This window comes from Talpa occidentalis, unplaced genomic scaffold, assembly GCF_014898055.3.
Source record: "Talpa occidentalis isolate TD23 unplaced genomic scaffold, MPIMG_talOcc4v2.1 talOcc4.8, whole genome shotgun sequence".
Lineage (NCBI taxonomy): Eukaryota > Metazoa > Chordata > Mammalia > Eulipotyphla > Talpidae > Talpa > Talpa occidentalis.
Window position 1 is genome coordinate 116,736,065 of NW_023605194.1, and position 22,000 is coordinate 116,758,064.

The following is a 22,000-nucleotide window of genomic DNA, read 5'->3' on the forward strand; positions in this document are numbered from 1 at the left end:
AACAGCAGTCATGATGAACAACATGGAAATTGCTTATTAATATGATATCACTGCTGACTTTGGTTGTTTTTTTTTCTTCTGATGAGCACAACCGACTTTTGAAGCAGAAAAGGCCTGCCGTTAACCCTATTATTTACAGCCTCTGTGATTCGCCAGCAGAGTCTAACACTTGCTGAGTCAAATGGTGCCTGGAGAAGTGTTTGTCATGTACTTTCTCTGCTTGGTCTCTTTATGTGGAGTGAATGTACCCAATAGAAATAAAATCTGATGAACCAGGACCCAGAGTCCTTTTTCTTTGCATCCCAGGCAGCTGATGCTTTGGTTAACATTGCACACTATTGTTTTCAATGTTAGAACTTTCGAAATTAAAACTGAAAAGATCCTTCTCTGGACATTGTAAGAATAGTTAACATGTATACCCGTGGTTGACATCAGTGAGGTTCTCATGGAAGCTTAGCTGCTACAGGCGTCTGGTGTTTTACCTACGCCTGTGCCCGGGGTGTGTACAGGGGGGGGCTGCAGGCCCTGAAAGTAATGACAGACGCCAGTTGCGAGGTGTCTGGCTGGGTGACTCTCTTCTTTAAGATGAATTCACACTTGCTGCACTTATGAGTCAATTTTATTTCATGCTCTATTACAGGATAAGAAATTGGTAGAAGTAAAGTTATTCCTTGTTATTTTTATTTCAATAACACAAAATGTCAGTTGGGTTTATTAAAGTAAACAACCTGAGATAGGCACTAGGGAGGGGGAGGAGCAGGAGGTGGAGAGGAGAGAACAGGGGCGGAGAGGCAGAGAGGGTGGTGACACCTGCAGTAGCCTTGGAGATGGGAAAACAGGGTGACCACACCTGAGGGGAGAAATCCTGTACCGTGAAACAATAAACAAGGATGTTTAAAAACAAACATACAAAAACCAAAGGTGTCTATAGGATTAAAAAAAAAGAAAAAGAACCAGGAGCCGTGGTTTTCAAATGAAGTGCAAGGCTTTTTCACCTGCACCCCGTCTTTCTCGAATGTCTAGCTGGATATGTGCACCAGCTGTCGCCCGTCACCCCAGCCCCTTATTTGATACGCTGTGTGTGCAGACATCCCAGAGGACTGCTGTCCTAAGGAGACAGTCGTGGCCTCCACGGAGAGAGGGGTGACACCTGTGGAGAAAGAGGCAGAGATTTTGGCCTGAAATCCGGGTCTGCCTCCCGCCGCAGGTGCCTGGACCAGAGGGGGCCTCTGAGCCCCGGGGAGGCACCGGCAGCCCAGGCCCTGCTGCAGCACTCGCGTCTCCAGAACTGAGAGAACACGGTTCTGTTTTCGGACCCCCAGTTTGTGGTACTTCGTTCTGGCAGCCCTCGAAGCATTTTATTTCTCTTTTTATTACTTAGACTCTTTATTCCTTTGCTTTCACTTTGCTAGGGGTGCTTTTCAGTAATGGATTCCTGCTGGTGACGGATGCTGTTCTCCGGTGGGCATCCAGCTCTCTGCCACCCACTCCCAGCACTCAGCTGTTCACGGCACATACCTTTATTACACCCCTTATCATAATAGGCTTTTATTGTTTATTTATGCTTACTCCCCTTTGCTGAAATATTCAGAAACTAGAATGTATCTGCTTTTGATTCTTTGTTTACCTAGAATCGCTCCTGGTGCCTTGCATATAGAAGAATTTCATGAAAGGTTTATGAATTAGAATTGCCTTTTGGTTTTAGTAACTGTAGTCATGACTGAGTATTGCTTCTAGAGCTTCTTTGTAATGCAAATTCTGTAATACTTAGGAATATTGAAAACTTGCAGGAAAATGTGTTGGGCAAATATGGGAAGTGAATTTATTTCCCTAATAGTCTGTAAATTTTCAGACTAGAAGCCAGTGCCTTGTATCATTAAACTTTTCACATTAAATGATTTTTTTCCTGTCTGAATATTTGCCATAAGATTTCTCTTTAGGAATAATACATATATTTGAAAATTAGATTTTATCATGTTCAGCGTTTTATGTATCACATTTTAAAATGGATAAATTATTAGTAGAAACTTCTGGGGCCATCTAAAATTGGAGTATCACTTCATGAGTTATTTTTGTACTTATTTTTACACTCAGTGAAAAAAATAACAACCCAAAGATATTTAATATAATAGTAGGTAATATAGAATATTCCATATTTATCATTTATGTTACTAAAACTGGTTGGATAATGATAACTTTTTCGATAGTTATTGATAGTAGCAAGTAGATACCCATTATAGGGTTATGTAGTGATGTACTTAGGCAATGATATTCTCTGGCAGACCCGAATCCTGGGTGACAAGAGGGAACATTTTGATGCACTCAACCTTCCTGTAAACACCATGGAATGTGCTGGAGTTGTGTTCAGTATACAGAAGAGTTGGGATTTTTATCAACAGTTGATGGAATTTGTGAAGACTTGAAAGTCAGGGTACCTTGGACCTCTGGCTAGAAGGTTGTTTGCTAGTTGTTCATCTAGTTGAGTTTGATGACATAAATAAAGCAACCATCCAACTGAGTTCTTGGAGCTGAAGCTTCCTCAGATAAATTAACTTCCATTTTATGCAAAAGTAACACCAGATGCTCAGGGTTACCCAGGAGCACCTGCTGTGTGGGATGGGGTGAGAGGGAGGCAGCCACGCAAGAGGGAATGTGAACGTGGTGGTGAAGCTGGTGCTGAGGGCAGTGACCTCACGGAGAAATCAGGAAAGAAACTGGCGGAGAGGCCTGAGTGGGAAGCTGCCGTCCACCACTGCGGAGCAGAGAGGAACGAAAGAGTGTCCCCGGGACCTCGAGGTGGCGCCAGCATTGAACTTGTTGGGTTGTTTCACTGAGAAAGAAAGCTTGGAGGAAGAAAACACCAAGTTTTTACTTGTTATCTCTCCCAATGGTATGTGAAGTTTATGAGAACAGAAATTCTATTCGTCACACATTGCAAAGTCTCAAAACAGGGTCAGGAGCAAGACAAATATTTATCAAACACGTGCATTTAATGGGAAAATGCCTTTTCCATTCAGAACAGTATAAAATGTAATAATATGAACGTATTTAATTTAGCAAGTTATTTGTAGAGACAAAATTGAAATTCATTCTTAGGTAGGACACAAAATCATGTACTCAGAGTGTGGGTGAAAGGGTTTGCATGGGGCTTTTGAGGAAAGAGGGGAATAATGGGTCACAACTTCTCCAAAATCACACGCTCACAAGCAGAGTGAACATCCTCAAAGCACAGCTGGAACACGCTGCCCTCGTGTCAGCAGTAGACCCCTACCACTACCGGCTCAAGTCTCTATCCGTGTGACTGTGGTGTTAAGGTGCATTAAAATTCGACTTTGAAATGTTATTCAATGTCTTCTGAAGGCACTAAATCCGTGGCTCACACATTTTTACTAGAAATGATCTACTCAAAAAGAAAGACTATTTTTATACATTTTTAATCCAGAAGACATGCTGTTTTATTAATTAGTGTACAAAGAATTGTTAGGTTAGATGATTATGTTCAATTAAGTATAATGAATATAATTAATGTAGTTGCTGTTTTAGGTTCTTGAGTTAATGGTGTCATTACATGCTGCTGTTTCTGTTGTGGTGCTGATTATTGTTATAATAAGGCCCAGACTACAATGTCAGGAAAGCTAACATTTTATTCTCTTAGAGCAATTTTACATATAGACATACTTATATATAATTTTCTAAGGTATTTTTTTATTTTAGAAATTGATACATATATAATTTATTTTGGGGTTGTCATTTAAATAGCAGATCATAACTCAAACCTGTGATACGATGATAACTTTTGAAGTCATTACATTAACCACCTTAAAAATGTTTCTTTATCTATTCTGACAGAACACTTTTCAAATGAAATGTATCAAGATAAGCTCAAAAGACAAGCTTCCACACCTTTTTATCACCGGAAATCGGAAAACTCGTTCATTGGCGTTCCCATACACTTTTCTTAAGCATCTTTGATGTGCCGAATATTTAAAATAAGGTGATTTTTCCTTCCGCAACACTTCAATATTTTACTTTTATGTAAAAACAATTTCTGTAATATTCACCATCAATAACAACGCACAATACAATTTTATAATGATTATAATGTTTTCCCATCCACTGGTTGTACAGGTGACACTAATGAATATTTAATTACTGATAAACGAAAATACTTATAGCTTTCAGCAGTGCTGTAAGGAGCACACGATCTACATTTTCCTAGATGTTGGTAGTAGAAATACCATAATTAAATAAAATGCTTTTAACATATTAGGAAGCTGTTGTTTATTCGAAGCTATACCTATATTATGTTACATTGGAGGAATGTGAAGGAATTATTAAGTTATTTTTTATCTTTCCATTTTGAATAGGAAATGCATAATTCAATGTGTTTTATTTTCTGTCATTTTAGGCACCGAAGCCAGCAAGCCGCTTGACTTCCGTTATGTGAGTTAACTGAAGTTTCCACTTATAAATGTTGGAAAGAATAAGATACTCCATAAATATTTATTTGCTTAGTTAAAAAAATCATTTTGACACCATTTTTCTACTAGTAAACATTTGTAGTTTTCTGCCTCCCACCCATGTATTTTCCTTGACGGTTGAAGTTTGAGTTTCCTTAGCATCCGATTTTACCTTTTAATTTTTGAGAGCTGGGGAGGACTTTTCCTCTGGGCCTAGTCAACATGATGGGTCATGGGGGTTCATCTACCAGCAGGCCTTTCCCTACTGGGAGGAGAGGCTATTTCTTTTGGTCTGCTTTCAACAAAAAGAGTCAGTGCAAATTAGGGGTGAGAGCTTCATTTGAAAGACATTTGGTGCAGCATTTTGAAAAGGCATTGTATTTAAATCAGCTTTTCTCATAGGTAAATACCCACTCCGGTCTGCCCTACCATTTTAGTCCTGAAAAACACATTTTCTGTTCTCAGCGTACAGTGAGGTCTGGTGCTGGCATATTGAGCTTCCATTACAGAGCCCTGCAGAGTCGGGGGTTGAAGCAAAAATCGTTTTCAATCAGATGTGGAGGCTGGAAGTCCCGCATCCATATATTTGTTTTCCTGTATTTTATTCTGTATTGTTCTCTTTTTCCAATTTTATTATTCTCTATCCAGCTCTGTCTAATCTGATGTTCAATAACAATTTTACTTAAAAATGTATGTGGATGTGTGTGTGTTTAGGTGTTGCTCCTGGGAACACTACAGGTCTTTTTCCTCATAAATTAAACCTCTTGAGTTAGCCCAGTAAATTCAGATTCTAATCTGATTCTCTTTGGTGCAGTTTTACTTATTTATTTATTTTTCGAATCGATTTATCTCACCCTAAGATTAGCTTTGTATGTGGTATTCTCCAATCCATCTCCTTTCATCCAGAGATCAGGCACCTGGATCCCATCTATTCCCTGATGGCATGTGGCAACATCTTTGCTTAAAAATACTCCTAAAACCACATTCCATTGTTTTTATGGTCTCTGTTTTTTTTTCATATCTACATATCAGAAAACATTAAATTATTTCATCCAACATTTTGTTTTATATAATCAATCTTCCACATCTGATTTTATCTAAATCATATTGATGCTATAAAATTTTTAATACCTCTAGAATATATAATTTTAATGTCCCTTCTAATTCCCTACAATTTATGATGCTTTCACTTTTGGTAACTCGTCATTAATATATAATTAATTGCATATGGTATAAAATAACTACTTTAAGAATTCAAGTGTACATAAATAGCAAAACAAAGACCAATTTCTTATAGTTAGTCTAAATTATTAATGTGTGGATTCATTCACTCTAAATGTTTGCTTCCCTCATCTTTACCCACCCTACCCATAAAAACAATAATGGGTTTTTCTTACACTGGAAGGAATGCCTTATTAGGCTCCATGATACAAAATAATTCTCAAATAAAGCAATAACCTCTTAACTTGATGTCTTACCTATCAACATGGAAATGATTATAATCTGTTGAGTCTTGAAAACAGTACTCATGTTTACTTGGTGAATGTACAAATTAGCTATTTTCTGAAATACTTTCAACAGGATACATATAAAATGGCATTATGTGAATGTTAATGAAAAGGCTACTAAAAGTCTATGTGTTAATTTTAGGGGGATCTTAATTTTTGGTCCTTAAGCCCAATTAAATTGGGTACAATATTAATTTCATCTTGTGATGGCTCTTCAATATTAATTTTTCTGTATTATTCACACCATATTAACATTCCGTACATGAAGAAACTGCCTGCACAGTAACTAGAAGAGCGTGTCTGCTGCTAGGGGCTCCCTCAGCGGTGTTTTCTGCATTTCCCTTTCTCTCCTCTGTGCCTCTCCTCCTTCCTTTCTTCTGCTCCTGTCTCTTTCTCTCAAAACATGGTTCTCTGCGACTGGATCTCATCAGCCTTTCTTGTCACCTAATGTCTTGCTCATTTCAGACTCTTTTCTCTGAACCACCAAGATCCTCCTTTCGCCATCGAAAGCCATGGCCAAGGAGTGACCAGCACCGCTTCGCAGTCATGCCACGTTCCCTGTGGCTCACCACGCGTCTCCAGAGAAATTGTATTCTGTGAACCTCACTTGGAAACTGTCCTGTCTTGATCTCAAAAATTACCTTGCAAACAACTTTATTCTTTGTTCCTTTAGCCGAGCCCTATACCTAGAGGTGCTTTATGTATTATCAATGGTGCTAAGGGCTGAATGCGTGTGTCCCCTCTCAAGGTGGTAACATTGAGGGGGGCCTTTGGGACCTGATTATGTCATGAAGACTAAGCCCCCGGGCTTGGGACTAGAGCTCTCCCAGGAGACTCAGTGATGTCCTGTCCCCTCCCAGCATGGGAAGACACTGAAAAACAAGCCATTGAGGCAAAGGGATGTGGACCCTCGCTGGACAGAGAATGTGTCGGCATTTTGATTCCAAACCTCTCAGCTGTCAAAATGGGAGGACTGCAATTCCGTTGCTTCTGTGCCACATAGTCTGGTATCTTGTTACAGAACTAAGATGGTCAGGTAACAATGGTTGACTGCTTTCCCTAAACTCTATTCTTTAGCTTCCTCACTGTACTTACAACTCTAAACTAATGTTTGGATAGCACTTTATAATTTTATAAAACAATCTCAAGTATATTATTTCAACTTCCTATGGGAGATAGAATTATCCATATCTTACACTGAAACAGGCAATGAAAAAGTTTAAATAATTTATCTAAGAAAATAAAACAAAATTCCAAAGATGACTGGAGAAGTATTTACCTAGTGCAGTTCCTGGTCTACTTTAGATGATTAATAAATGCTTGCTGCATGAATAAAATAGTAAGACAGAGGTAAGTTGAGATCAAAACTCTTTGCTTGCTAACTGTGTGATCACACGTGATTTCCTTGAGCAATATCAGCCTCTGTTTCATTATCAAAAACTGAAAACAATAGTGTCTTTTTAAAATAATTGTTATGGCCATTAAACAGAATAACCTAGGCATAACTAACACTGCCAATTTAGCTTTCTTCCTCTTTTATCTAAAGATGAAAGTCAAGTGTTTGCTGTTGCAGGAGAAACGGCAACCTGCAGAATTCTGGATCCTATCCTTTACTGAGACCAGGTATTTTATTTCTCTGCTACCTTCTTTTTTTATCTCTGAAAATTGTGTTACTTATCACCTTCGAAGTGAGGACAAAGTATGGAGCTTCAGGTGGTAAAATAGGACCACATTTGCATTTTGCAGGTTGTACATATGTGTTTGTTCTAATGTCCATTTCTGTCAAGTGGCTTTGAAAAGTTAAAATTTAATTTTTTAGTTTAATTTATAATCCATTTAAAAGTTGGCTGATTTAAAAAAAGATCTGCCCACACAACATGCATTCCTGTAGAGAACTGGAGACAGAGTCATGAGAGAAAATAAACTCCCCACACACGAAGGCCATTTGGAGGAATGTCAAGGTCTTCCCTCCAGGGTGTGTCCTCCTCCGGCACCTGTGCAAACAGCCCTGGTCTGGGAGGCGGACGCATCCGACAGTTTCTATAGAGACCACTCTGGTGCAAGAATCCTTTTCTCTTGTTTGATTTTGCCCATCATTCTTAAGCTTCAGACACTCCTACCTAATTATTTCTTCCTTTGTGCTTAGAGCAAAATCAGCTCCATGCTGAACAGTTGAGATCTCCTCTTGGTGGCTGCTTTCCGAGCCCGGGTTTCCGGGGCTGCTCTCCAACCTCCGTGCCTGAGCCGCCAGCTCTCTGCTCCCTTGGGAGCATGGTTTTCTGCACATCATAGCTGAGCCTGCCCAGGGTGGACACATCCTGACGTCTGTCCCTGCTTGGGTGGCTGGTACCTGAGTAAACAATTGTCTGCATATCAAAATGATACATGATTTAACTTATTTTTATCAGTCAACTCATTATTACTACTGACTGCCCAATCTTTGCTGGACACCTGCAGGCTCTTCTTTCATGCAGCACATACATGACTTACATGCCTGAGTAAGACATTCTTCAACATTTTCTTTAGTGCTTATTATGTGCCGCGTACTGACCACACACCAGGCATGCAGAGATAAGGAAGAACATGTTCTTTCCTGAAAGTGCCAACAATCCGTTAAAGTCTTTTCATTTTGTTGTTTTAAGATAGATTTGTGGTTCTGACAACAAAGAAAGGGCATGTAAATGACCTATTAACCTAGTTTTTTACACTGGAGGGAAATGATTTGCATTAAGTAATGCACACAGTCAGACGAACAATACTTTTGACAAGGTTATCAAACCCAAAATGTCCATTCTTTCACTGCTGAATTAATCCTAGGAGGTCAAATTTTATCTGTGGATACAGATAAAATTATCCATGTTACTGATAAACTAAGAGTTTAACTTGAGGTGTTAACGCCTCAACGCCTCATCGCAACGCCATGATGTGACCCTACGTGTGGCCCTTCATCTCGCGCTCAGCCTGCGCGGTGGAAATCAAGCGTAAGTCAGTATGTCTTAGAAATTAAACATCTTCACACTTTGTCATGAATGAAATGGAGTCGACTGCCTTTCTGATGGTGCTAATATTAGATTACTCTTGCAAATTAAAAAAATATAATTCCAAGGTGCTAACATTTCTAGAGAGATCGTAGGGAGAGTGATGTGAAGTGAAATTCCCCAAGTCTCTGCTCTGCAATACTAACGCACTGAATGCAGGCCTCATTATAAACAGCTCAATGGCATTCATCCTTTCGCTCTTGATTTTCTTAAAGTAAGGGCCAAAAGTTTTTTTTTATTGGGGAACCGAAATGTAAGGCTTTCCCCCGACACCTTCCTTGGATAGAGGCTGTGCAGATGGTTTTTGATCTGCTGCCAAGACAAAGTTGCTCATTTAATAATCCTCTTACCTGTTGTCTAGCAAGTGAGAGAGGTAGATCCCTCTGCCTCCATCCGCTGCCTTTTATTTTATTATTTCTGTGCTGCCTAAGGAACTTCCTATGAGCGTTTCTCCTTCCATTTCTCAGTTAGATGTCCACATAGTAAATGGAACCAAGCCGTCAGTCCTGAGTCCGGCCTTGGCATGAGGACAGAAACCCTATCTCCATGTTGGATGGTGAGACTCACAGTTCTTGGTGTTATGTGAGCTTCAGAGGTCAGCTGCGTCTCCCCCGGCCTGAGTGGGTTTGTGTTCCCCTGGTTCAGGGTCATCCCGGGGGGTCTGGGGCCGTGGGCAGGTGTTCGTGAGCCCAGCACTCCTGCACATAGCAGGTCACCTGCCTGAACGAGGTCATGAAAATACCGTCACCTCACATATCTCTCGATAGAACTTGTCATTCATCTATGGCCAAAGCCAACAAGGGCCGTCTTATCTTCCCCTTCAGGACAAGGGGTGAAATCACGACCCCCGTAGTGCGTCGCCCTCTTGCAGGAAGAGAGTGAGAGCGGCTGGGGTGTGCCTGCAGCCAGCACACTGTCTCCAGAGCCCCCTCCCTCGTTCACAGAATGCTTCCTCCATAATAAGCAGAGCTGATATGTCTCCTTTTCCACTGGTATAATCGTTGGGTTTTTATTGTTCTCGGAAAGAACTAATGAACCTATGAAGTCTGGATAATAATGGAACCTGAGGAAGAAAACAAGGAGATGCATGGTAAATGGGTCTGGTGATGTTCATGACTGATTTACGGCTGGCCTGGCAAACAGACTGGACCCTAAGGGGGACAAGCATTGTCCACTCAACCACTTTTTCCCATTAAGATTAGGAAACACAGAATTGGGGCTAGTATTTAGTGTCCTGACAAATCCCTGCTATTTCCTTTCTATTTTGAGTTTGGCTATTTGACACAATGAAATCGAAAACTTGAGACAGCAAAGAAGGGGCTTGTTTGAGGAAAAATTGGAAATAAATCCTCGAGCTTTAAAAACGGACATGTTACTCGAAAGATTTGCATTGAAATCCTTCGTCAGATTCAAAACTCTGTACAAATAAGAGTTCACTGAATGGAATATTTTGAGAAAAAAAATGACCTTCCTGCTCTAATTTGTTTCTGGTAAGTGCAAAGCATTTCAGAATGAATAAAAGTTCTCCACTAAGTGTCACTCCCAAAATTCAGTACATGCTTTTATGGGGAACTTCATCTTGAATATCCACATTGACTTCCTATGGTATCTGAATTTTTTAGGCAAGTATTTTTCTTTCCTAACCGTGTATTTCAATATTATTTTAAAGTTTGATTGTTTGGGGGAACACTGCTGTCAGCTAGCTGCCACTTTATTCTCTGGATAAGGTGTTTGAAGAAGCCCAGCAAAGCAGCATGTGCAATTAGACCCGAAACACATGCATTCGTGATGTTTGTGAGTGATGGTGATGAGGATGACCGATTATAAGCCATCTACTCTGTCGTCCCCTTTCTTTGGAAAATACTGCTTGTACTAAATCATTGCAAGTGTCTTATTATAAGTGAGATAATAGCACATAATTCACAAATGTTAAGGAAGTCTGGTTGGTGTAGAACTTTAAATTCATAAATACAATTAAGATGATTAATAAATGTCACTGACAAAGAATTTTAAAAAGCAATGGATTATATCAATGCAATATAGATCTATACTGCATAATCTATGGAAATGGGAAGAAACAAAAATAAAGTATTCCAGGAACTGGTGCCTGTAAATCTTACAGGGAACTAGGAAACTGCTGAGATGAATTTCATTTCACTATTTTTTCACTTCTATTTCAGTATATATATATATATATATATATATATATATATATATATATGTATAGTAATACAAAGGAACCAACGAAACAATTAGCTGAACACTTTGTCCTTTTACTGAAAAGAAGCGGTTTGATGCAAGGTCCCTGGTAGTAGATTCCAGAAAAGGCTTCCAAGTCAGTCTCCCAGGGCCTGGGGCTGTGGGCAGTAGGTTAGACGTGAAGGAACTAAAACAAAAATGCAAGTTGGTCAAGTCTGACTCGTTGAGTTCTGCCGAATCATCGTGTGAGTTGAATTTGGGTCTAGGGCTGCGACAACACCGAAGCACCCCTCACTTCTGAATGTTATTTACCATAATCCAGGCAGGGCAGTTCTGTGCTCCATGTTGTGTTCTGTCTGGGCACTGAGAGGCTATCGCAATGAGAGTGGACACTCATCTGGACCTGTTCTCTGAAACACAACTGCCATCTTAGGAGATACCTCTCTTCCCCATTTAAAATGGACGGGGGCCATTTCTGGTGCTCTTGTTTCACCCCTGCAGCCTGCCCTGCTGTTCCTGCAGTATGAGCAGAGGCAGGAAAGGACCGCCAGCTGCTGCCATCTCAAAATGGCATAGAAGATGCGGCCTTCCTTGGGCTCGGGCAGATTATCGATTCTGACACTGATTCCTGACTTTAAGGCCTGTCTAATCTTTCTATCCCTTGGCTTTCCTGAGGCTTTTAATGTTTACCTTGCTCCTTTACTCATGAGGGAAAATTACATATATATATATATATGTAAAAATATATGTAAAATATATATATATTTACTCTAAACTTCTATAATATAAATAGAAAATCCAGTTTGATATCTTTGTTCTTTAAGGAAGTGTTTTATTAAGGTTGATTACTACATTTAATATGCTACCTAAGGAATATCTAATTTAAATAAATATTTCATTGTATGAAAATATCATCTCAAAGATTATAAAATAAAGAGCTCAATTTCACACAAATTTTTATAATTTTTACTCCTTGCAGATTAACCTATGGAAAACTAACTACTTTTACTCTCACATTGCCCCTTTTTTTTTCCATTTTACTTAAAGTAAATCTTTTATTATTATTTTTTATTGAGGTAGCATAGGTTTTCAACATTGCCTATGAGGTAGAGATATAGGATCAGCCCCTTTATTGCCCTCTTTGATCTTCCAGTTAGATTCAAAAAGTTTGTAGTAGAATATTGCTTTCAACAAAGACTATTTTCTTATAGCTTCACAGGAAGAAATGGAATTCACTTGATAAAACAAAGATGTTAGATTATTAAGAACAAAGCAAATTCTTCCCTTGAATTAAATTTTCTTCTCTTGTAATTAAAAATCATAAATTTAGAAAAATGATGACGCGCGCATGTGTGTGTGTGTATGTGTGTGTGATCTGGTAATAATGGAAATTAAATTCGTGAGTCAATATCCTGACTCATTACTAAATCTGTTCAACATGTACATTCATCATTGAATGCATCTACATTTCTACAAAAGAGAATTCTCAGGGATCATTTGATACCATTTTTGATATAATGTGAAACTTGATGTGAAGCATGAAATAAATATTAAGCGCAGCATTTGATTCACAAAGTTTATATTTCCTGTTATGAGCCTTTATCACAGCTTAGTTTCCTTGAACTCAGTGTTGCTTTTCCCTTAAAATCTCTCTTGGCTGCAAAGTCTGAAGACTGAGTGAGCTACTTCAGAGGGGCTAAGCTCAGGCATTGTCAAAGCCTCAGGTTCCAGATCTGCCAGGTTGGGCACAAGAAGCAAGACCCACCTGTCTAGTGATGGAGTCGGGGCACGAGTATGACCAACTGAACATGCAACTTGACCTGTTCCTCTCCCGTTTCTACGTCCTCCTGCCTGGCTCATTTCCCCGGGGAAGGAGTAGTGGAGGGGTCTCCTTCCCTTGTGGAACTGCGCTCATCAGTCCACTACACTCCCTACACCTGTCCTGACACTAATGAACTTTCAATTTCAGTGTTAATGCCTGGCTGGTGAGGACTTCCAGCTCATATAAGAAGACAGTGATTGGTGTAGTCTGGGTTAGCTCCCTCAACGTGCGTCATCTGTCTGGTGCCGGATGGTCTCAGGGTGAGGGGAGGGGATGGCAGGTTACCAGCGGAGCTGATGGCTCCTCACTCATGTCAGGAAGGAAGGTCTCATGAGGGAATAAATAAACAGTAAAAGCCTTAACTTAAAAAAAAATGTGTGATACAGTTTTAGTGTAGACAACTATCATTATCCACACACACACAAACACACGCGTGTATATATAATTAGCTTTGAAACATCCTGTGCTCTGGAGCCTGAAACACATGAATTAAGATCCCTGCTCATTCTTCCTTGGGCCACACAAGCTTTGGCAGTCACACACTCTGGTGCACTGAGGTTCATTTGTTGTCTAGTGGGCACACTGGACCGGCCTTCTTGACTACACTGTGTAAGATCTCTTCTAGAAAGTCTTCTCTGTCAGCCCAGCAAAATCTGCTCCTTAGGGTGGCTTTACACCCTAAGGAGGGTGCTTGTGTCAATGCAGTGGTTCACTGGAGGGACTAGATGCCTGCAGAATGCCCAGCTACCTGACTGGTAGCCAGACGTGGCCCGCATCCTCACTCCACAACCAGGGGCATGCCTGCCTGAGCCCCTCGGTCAGCCATCTTGACGTCTAGTTCTCATGAAACTCTCTATATTGTCTTCATTTTCCTTGTACTCAGTGGGCTCTGTATTCTTACAGCATTAAGACCCCTCTATTGCATAAGTTCTTATTTGCTGCCGAAATAACTCTACTTGGAACAATGAAGAAAGTTGCAATGTGTTTTGAGCATGAATTATATGCCAGATATTATTTGAAATTCTTTATACAGAATTTGCTTAATTATTACCATAACTGTATAAGGAGGGAGCTATAATTATGCTCATTTTTAGAAGAGAGGCCCTCACAAAATGAGTTGAGTTGTACATGAAATATCTGATGAGTCTAAAGGCATTTGGACTGATTTTGAACCTGGCTAACCTGATTCCACGATCATGTCATTGGCAAAAATGTGATTTGAAAGCCATGGCAAGGTAAATGCTTTTGGTTGGCATATTGATTCTGTGTTTGCAGGTGAGAAGTGACTATGATAATCGTGTGTATATTCAGAAGAGGGAACCGAAACTCCAGGGTGTTTGGGCACACCCAAGCCCAAACAGCTTGTTGGTTTGCCTTAGAGAATGAAGATCAGACAGAGCCTGGGTCTATCTGAATTTATGTGTTTTAATTATAGCGACTTCAGTTATTATGCAAAATAAAAAAATCAATTCTGAAAGCATTCTTTTACCGAGACTTATTTATGTATCTTTTGAAATGCAAATCTTCAATGAGATGATTTGATTTAGGTATGGATAGAATTAAAAAAAAAAATGAGAGGGAACTTAAGTGCAAATACCATGTGACTAGGATAAGCTGAATGTTTTCTAACACAGGAAGGCCAGAGGGAGATTCCCTGCTGCCCACATCAGGAAGATGGGTTGTCTCTGACCTTGACTCAACATTTGAGGTCAAGGAGCTTGTTCCCTTACCTGAAGGGCAGAGACATAAATTTGCCTTAACTACCTCAGGGCAGTGAAGTGGTCATGTTTGTCCAAATGTATTGAAAATTATCAAAGCTATAAAAATGCAAGTTATTGCTTTCAAACTCTTTCCTTTCCTTACACAATTGAACTCAAGAAGTCCCACGCCTGGGAGACTGGACGCAGAGTGGAGATACTCGTGTGCCAAGTGGGGAAGAGCTGGCAGGTCAGTATACTTCATAGTTTAGAAGACGTTCTAGCCAGGCAACCATTTCTGCTTTCAACTTTCTTTTCTGAGTCTCAGTTTGTCAATAAAACCAAGCCATAAAGTCTTATTTATAGGTTTCTGGTAAAAATTAGTTGAGATATGATATATAGTGCCCAGGATATATGTTACCAAATAATCAGTAACTTTAATAACTGTAATAACTTTAATAACTATAATCATTATTTTTGTATTTATGATCATGTGATTTACCAAAATATATCTAGATTGTATAAATTATCTAAATATATCTAAATTATCTAAGTTCATATGTAAGGTTTTTTAATTTTTTTAAACATTTATTTTACTTATTTATGCATACAAGAGCTGGGATGTAGGCCAGAGGTGCAGAGGTGAGAGGATTTACCAGAGACAGAGTGGGGAGCAGAACAGGTGGATCCACTGAAATATACCGCTGAGGGGAGCATCGGGAAACAGGAAAGGTCTGCAGCGCCCTGTGGGTCAGCTCCTTGGCAGGGATTGAACTCGAGCTGCAACCCTTTGCGCCACCAGGGAGGCCCATCACATGTGTAAGTTTCAATCACTGACAGAGAACATGTACTGTAAAGCAATCACAGGCAACACAATAAACCCATCCACTATATTTGGATGAGTCATTTCATTAAGTAGTGAAAGTTTGGAATAGTAGAGGCACTGAACTCATAAACACATTCACATTTTTAAGAGCATTATGTTTTGATTAACCAAAATAATTAAATACACACACCATTGGCTTTTAATTAAAAAGACAATCATGTTGTTTCATAGACCTCTAGAATCATAACAAGCATGGTGGTTTTATTTACCCAATAATGTCTGAAATAAAATATTTTAAGAGAAACATATATGTGTCTCTCCAAAGGGTGAAAAATAAAACAAGGAATTATATCATTTGATAAATGGGTATTTAGTGACTTACCAAGATTTATGCAACAGTGGGAGGTGAGTATAGTTAAGGAAATCGTTTTGAATGAGACAAACTTAGGCTAAGACTTCAAGGCCTAGGCTTCAGCCAGTGAAAACCAGGAAGGCTGGAGTTCTTGGAAATGATGTCTGGGTTCACTTTCTTGGTTACCGGGCTGATTCCATGTTTATAACCGTGCATGTCAACTATGCAACTGGTTATATCCCTGTTGTAGCTAAAAAAAGCAGTGGGGGAAAAAAAAAAAAACTTTTTAATAATGTAAAATCATTTTTTAATTCTACAGAGAGTAGAATTTTTTAAAACATGCCATCTCTAAAATCTGACAGGCCTAATTCACATTTCAAGATAACTCACTAACACTTATGAGGAACACACATTCCCCACTGTTATTCACATTCCTGAAACTCCGCAAAGATTCAAGCTTTTAAATTCATTCATCAACTTTTAATTTTGAAGTAATTTTAAATTTCAGAAAGAGCTTAAAGGGAAGTATAAAGAAGTCGTATATAATTTCATTCAGCCTCTATTAATAATAGTTGATATAACCATTGTACATCATCAAGGCTAATTGGTTAACGTGGCTACAATATTGTTAACTAAACTAGATTTAATCTGCATTTTCCCAGTTCTTCCACTAGTAATTTTCCCCTGTGTCAAAAATATTTTTTAAAGATTTATTTTATTTATAAGCATACAAGAGCTGGAGTGCAAGCCAGAGGTGCGGAGGTGAGAGGATTCACCAGGGACAGAGTGGGTAGCAAAACAGGCAGATCTACAGAAATCCACTGCTGAGGGGAGCAGCGGGGAGACAGGAGAGGTCTGCTGCACCATGTGGGTAGCTCCCTGGCTGCACATTGAAGTTGTGCTGCAGTGGTTGGCGATGGCTTCATAGTGCTGAGACTTAACCCCTTGCACCACCAGGAAGACCCCTCCCCTGTGCCAAGATTTATTCAGGACCATTCTATTCACCTCCAACCCAAGATGTTTCCTTACAATCTCCTCATTTTCTATGACATGGCCTGAAGAGTGTTCTTCCAAAATCCCACAAGACACTGTGGAATAATAGCCATAATCTTGGTTATTTTTGGATTTTCTCATTATTCACCTGGGGCTGTGAAATTTGGGGAAGTAATACCATACGGGGAAGTGTCTTCTTTTCATTCCATCGAGGGGAGACTGGATCCTGTGTTTCTGGTGATGCTGACATTGGCCTCAGGTAAGGCGGCATCTGCCGGTTTCTACCCTATAACCCCCTCCATTATAATTAATCAATATGGTGAGGAGCTACAATAAAACTGTGCAAACATTCTGTTTCGCCTGAGTCGTTTGTGCTTATTTTAACATTCATCGGTGGACCTTGCAATCATGCTGTTCTAATGATTTTCTGGTTCCTCATTCACTGCACATTTTTTGTTTGATTTATTGTGTAAAAGTAGTTCCTCTCCCCTGTGCATTTATTTATTCAATCAATTGTTTGTGTCTGTATGGAGTCAAGGATATTTACCTTCAGTCCAAAGTCTGGGAACTCTTGCCAATGACCTCCTGTACATTCTTCTGCACGACACATCTTGCTCTCTCTGCTGTCAACGCTTCTTTCCCTTCGCTCAGAGGTTGCTCCAGGCTCCTCTTGTATTTTACCTTCCAAGTCTTGGAATCAATTGTCGAAATCTTCTCCAGAGGCCTCGTTCCCGCTGTTGGAGAAAGGTGCAGAAGCAGTGACCTTGGCAGGTGGCGTTACCTCCCGCGCCTCCCTCCCAGCCTGCTCAGCACAGCTGGGAGACGGTGTGTGCAAACCTGTGTTTGCACGCGCGCCACATTCTGTTCCAATCTGTGGAGATATAAAATACACTCACTGCATAGAGTGCACACGTTCCTACATCCTACCGTGAACTGTGTGTGTCCTTTAGACCTCCCGTGCACACCTCCAGACACACCCGAGTTCCTGCTAATAGGTCCACTCATCCATTTGGAGCTTTTTAGCCCGCCCCCTGAGGGAGGCATTCGCTAATACTGTATTTTGTACAGTTCTCTCTGTCTTTACCTTTGCAATATTTCGTCAAAACACTGTTTTCCAAAGCACACGATCAGCTCCTTCACCCGTCTGTGTGCTGATAACTTCTACTTGTCATGGAAGTTAGGTCAGTTCCATGCCACCTGCGTGCCATTGGGGGCCCCTGATGTCCTGTGTCTGTCGTTAATGGATGTGTAGGAAGTTCACTCTGTGGATCCAGTTCCGTGGGTGCTGACAAATACAGAGCCCAGCAGCACTTTCCAGAACAAGCTCCCATCGCCGTGTTTCCACCTGCTGCCTCTGTAGACAGCTCCCCTCCGCCCCTCCCCTTAACACACATTGATCTATTTTCTATCCTTATTATTTTGCTTATTCCAAAATGTCAAATAAAAGAAATCACACAATATGTAGCCTTTGGGAGTTGGCTTCTTTCACTTAACAAAATGCATTTAAGATTTATTCACATTGTTGCACGAATCAATAGTTTATTCTTTTTTATTGCTGAGTAGCATTCAATTATATGGATGTTATCCAGTTTGTTTATCCATTCATCTGCTGAGGGATATTTGGGTTGTCTCCAGGTTTTAGTGATGAAAAATAAAACTGGAATAAACTTATATACAGAATTTATTTCAACATAAGTTTCCAATTCACATGGGAAGTTTCCTAAATGGAGGAATTGTTAAGTCACGGTGTTTGATTCATTTCCTGCCAATTCTTTTTTTTCCTCTAAATTCTTTAAAATTGAAACAACATTTGCATAAAATAACATGTATTGTACAAAGTTTGGTATGTTTTGAAAATCCGTTTCTTCGTGTAACAATTACACAAAAGGCGATTTAGAGCATTTCGATGGTCCCTGAAGATTTCCTCATGTTCCTCCCCAAACGCTCTCACCACACACGCAGGAATGAGTACTGTTCTGATTTTTGTCTCCATAGATTAGGTTAATCGATCTATAATTCCATCAAACAAATGAAAAGGTGCATTATGTATTCTTTTGTGTCTGGCTTCTTCTATTCAGCATCATGCTTTTGATGTTGATTGATTTGTTTTATGAAATAATAAATCATCCTTTTAATGATTGATTCTTTTTCAGTAAAATGAATTTATCACAATCTATTTAAACATTCCATTGTTTATGAACATTTTATTCATCTATTTTTTCCTCCAATTCTTTTGGTTAGATGGATTAAGACGAAATTAATAGTAATGATATATATTTTGTTTGTAGGTGAACGCTTGCTCTTAATTTAGCTAAATTCATAACAGTGGAATGGCTTGGTCATAAGTTATATGTATTTTTAATTTGTAGCTAATAATATTTCCAAGTGCTTGAATCATTTTTCACCCCACAAGTTATATTTTAAAGCATTAATGCTTCACACGCCAACACAGTATTGCTGTTGTCTTTTGAGTTTAGCCATCCTGGTGGGCGTGGAGCAGTGAATAGTGCCCCCTCGTGGCACGAACCTACACTTTCCTGTTGAGTAAATGTTTTGAACACCTTTTTCTTTATACCATGATCACATGCCTTTTTGGAAGGGTTCGCGTTCACTCCTTTTAAAATTGCAAAGTTTACCGTTTAATATTATTACTGAGTTCTTTAGAGTTTTCCTGTAAAACTTTCTCATTAGAGCTACACATTTAGATTATTTTGCACCTATTGGTTTACTGCACTTTCTTAATGGGATATTGTTATAGGCAGGGGATTTTTAATATTGATAATGTCCACTTAATGTTTTTTTTTTTCCCTTAGATGAGTTCAATTAGAGTTCTCTCCATGAAGTTATTATTGACCTGGGTTTATGCACGTATTCCACTAGCTTTTATTCTAGAATATTTTCAATATTAGTTTTTACATTTAAGATTCATCTTTCTGGCTTTACCTTCTGCTACCAGCCACGATCCTTTACTGCTAGTGCCTTGATTGTTGGTGTTCATTCCTTCCAACGTGCACTATTGCAAATAAACAGAGTTGCATTTGTCTTTTTTAATCTTTATAAATTCCTTCTTTTAATTGTATTTTTACATAACGAGTCCTCAAGGAACATGCTGGAGTGATGAATTGTCCTCTTTAGGGGAAAAATATTCAATTTTTCACCATTAATGGTGGAAAGTCCTCTTGTACTGCTGATTTGCTGAGAGCATTTATCCAGAGTACATATTTAATTTTGGGCAATTGGCAAAATTTTTCTACATCTCTTTTAAGTAGATGATAAATTTTTTTCCCACTGTTTTAAATAGGGTGATTGACATCATTTGATTTTCAAATGTTAAACCAACCTTTCATTCTTGGATTTAATCCATATGGTCAGGTTTGCTTATTTTTTAATGAATTACTGGATTAAATTTGCTAATATTTCTCAACTTCATGCATATTAATCTATAACTGCTATTGGATAGGCAAAAATGAGATCAATCTGTATTTTTTATATTAATGTCTTTGGAAGATTTGACAACAGAATTAAATGAGTTTGGAAATATTTGAAAGAGAAAGCTATCATGTAGGATTACCCCTGTGTCTCTCCCTATAAAACATTGCCCTAAAATAATGATGGTTCTAAGTATCATTTTTTATTTATGGTGAAAACTTGAAATTGCTTTGAAAATGAAAGCGAGTATTCACTAAGGTGATATTTTGAGAGATAGGAGCCATCTGCCAAACCACCACTGAAATATTTTACAGAGAGTACTTCATTTTTGCAGTGTGCATGAAATAACATAAAATCATCTTCTATCTAACAGTTTAGGAAGAGATTTTCTGCAAACTGCTGAAATCATATGCCAAAAGCATGCACTTCTAAGATAATTAAGAATGTGTATCATTTGACAGTCTTACATCAATTATCATGATTGTGTGCCCACAAAGAAACATAGTCTTGCCATGCTTATTGCTTTTAATCGAAAATACATTTTCGATTAAAATGTAGTCCAATGTGTGTGGAAAATGTTAAATATAGAATTTCATTCCTAGTGTTGCTTAAACCATTGACCTGACCTGTTATGTAGAACAGCTATTCTAAGAATGTGGTATAGAGCTTTTTTCTTATAGCTGCAAGCTACTACATGAACCTCTGTGTGGTCTCAGGAAGTCCTACCTGTGACACATTACAAGACTGGAATTGATATTAAATCATCAGCAAAGTAATTTTATTCTCATTTGCATACATTTCATGTCAGGAGCTCAAGAACATGCAAAAACATGCCTTCCTCAAGAGTGTTTGTTTTTCATAGAATCACTAAATTGGCCACTACTTACCACGGAGCTCCTGGCACTCCTTTTTATTAAAAAAAAAAATTCATTACAAACTTTGCTTGTTTTCCCACACCCACACACCCACTGACATTAGTTTTCTGGGGTGTGAAGCAGGACTTCCTGGCGGTGTCTTCACATTTTACGTAACTGTTGAAGCCGCTGCTGACACTGGGAATGTCACTGAAAAATCCTGAGACTTTTTGGAGGAAAAAGAAGTGTTATCCAATTATTTGCTCAAAATATAGCACTGGCAAGTAACGGAGAGGCTGCATCGACCTGACTGTCAACTCTTCAAAATCCCCGGCCGCCCAGTTTGAGGCACTATCCTTGTTAACCGTCTTTATTAAACGATTTAAAAATGACAAATTGCAGTTTTGCTCATTTAAGAGAAAAGAAGGAAATAGATACTCAGCAGAAAAAATGTATATGAAGAGATCTGATTTAAATTGGTTGACTTCACAGTCTGAATTCTGGAGACAGTTGCGGCCTGGTGTGTGTGTGTGGGGGGCGGGGCGGGGTAGTTCTCAGATCATTGTGGGCTGAGAGAATTACTTTGCCAGCACATCTGTAACAGCTGTGCAGAGCTGCCATTCCCTGAACAATTCAGGATGAAAAAATAGCTCGAGGTTGAGCTGCTCAGTCATGGAGGTTGCTGGTGTTTCTTTGGCCTGATTTATTCCTCAAGGCCCGCTGCTAACCCTGTGTTTCTACTGAGAGTTCTATAGATTTAACCTTTGTCAGTTAACATTTTTATGTTAGCCAAACAGGGAGGGAAAGGAAATTCTTTACATA